The 1,219-nt window shown below is 38.6% G+C and overlaps 1 non-coding gene across 1 annotated transcript; it reads left to right on the top strand.

The window, feature by feature from the left end:
• TRNAR-CCU (transfer RNA arginine (anticodon CCU)) lies at window positions 1-73 on the top strand. The gene has a single exon. It is a non-coding gene; the product is annotated as a tRNA-Arg (tRNA).
• The last annotated feature ends 1,146 nt before the right edge of the window (window positions 74-1,219 follow it).

The raw sequence follows: 1,219 nt of genomic DNA, 5'->3' as shown, positions 1-1,219 counted from the left end.
GCCTCAGTGGCCTAATGGATAAGGCACTGGCCTCCTAAGCCAGGGATTGTGGGTTCGAGTCCCATCTGAGGTGATAACAAAAATCATCCTTCTTTCTTTTCCAGAAAATTAGGTAGATTTATTACATGCTTCCTCTCACAAGTTTATTAGGTACTTTGAAACAGTCCCATTTTACTTGTATACACTTCACAGTCATGTTAGTGTTCTGAAACTGTAAAGTATATTTTTAAATGCCTATTTTTGTGAGATGCATTTTTGACCGGCTAGAACATATTCCGTTGGAAAAAATTATTTGAATTGGATTGGTGTGAATCTTGTTTCTAGAGGTGGTGACAGGCTTTCAGCTACTTGGATAGGTCAAGCCAGGATTCATAAAACTGATACAACCTATGTGAGTGTGAAAAATTAGCATATGCAGGAAGGAGCAATTTGTACTACTTTCAAAACAGTTTCACTCCACATCTGGAAACGTCCAGAGCTATGTAGAGCACACAAATGAGCTTTAAACTCACGAGGAAAGAGGTTTGTATGCAAAAAGGAAAACAAAAGCATATCGTACTCATAAAATTCTCAATATATAGATTCCAAAAAAGTGCTTCCAGCGAAAAGAGCTGAAAGAACACTATGGGATGTAAACCTGAATACCTTTCAATAATATGTTCTCCATCCATGCATACCACCTACATGATAAAAATCATCTCAGGTGAACGGATGACTGCGTGGCCTGATGGATAAGGCGTCTGACTTCGGATCAGAAGATTGAGGGTTCGAGTCCCTTCGTGGTCATTTTTGGCCAATGGTCACACAATCTTCTTTACATTCAGAGTGAAAAAAGTATTTTCCAATACTCTTGTAGTCCTCACTTTCTCATTACTAATAATTAATAAAGTGGAGTACATACTGTAAACTCATTCAGGTTGCATCTTCAGTCTAACTACTTGTGCATTTTAGTGGCATTAAAAAGTGCTTTTATGCCGACGCACTGAATATGTAATAGGTTTGCAGAATTTTGACGTGACAGAATGGGTTTTAGCTTAAGTGTGTGTAGAAGAACTGCAAGGTGTGTGCCTATGTGTGCATAGAGTGCTACATTGGTAAAATCTGTATGATTTGGGCAGTTAAAGTGCTGATTTTGCCTCCGAGTAAGAAAAGTACTACACAAAATGTATAAATGATCGGCACATTGTCTGCCTTTGCTGATGCCCCCGTTGCCTAATTT

This window comes from Triturus cristatus, chromosome 4_1 (assembly GCF_964204655.1).
Source record: "Triturus cristatus chromosome 4_1, aTriCri1.1, whole genome shotgun sequence".
In the NCBI taxonomy this organism is placed as follows: domain Eukaryota; kingdom Metazoa; phylum Chordata; class Amphibia; order Caudata; family Salamandridae; genus Triturus; species Triturus cristatus.
The sequence above is the reverse complement of the archived record's forward strand: the minus strand, read 5'-3'. Positions and strand labels throughout refer to the sequence as shown.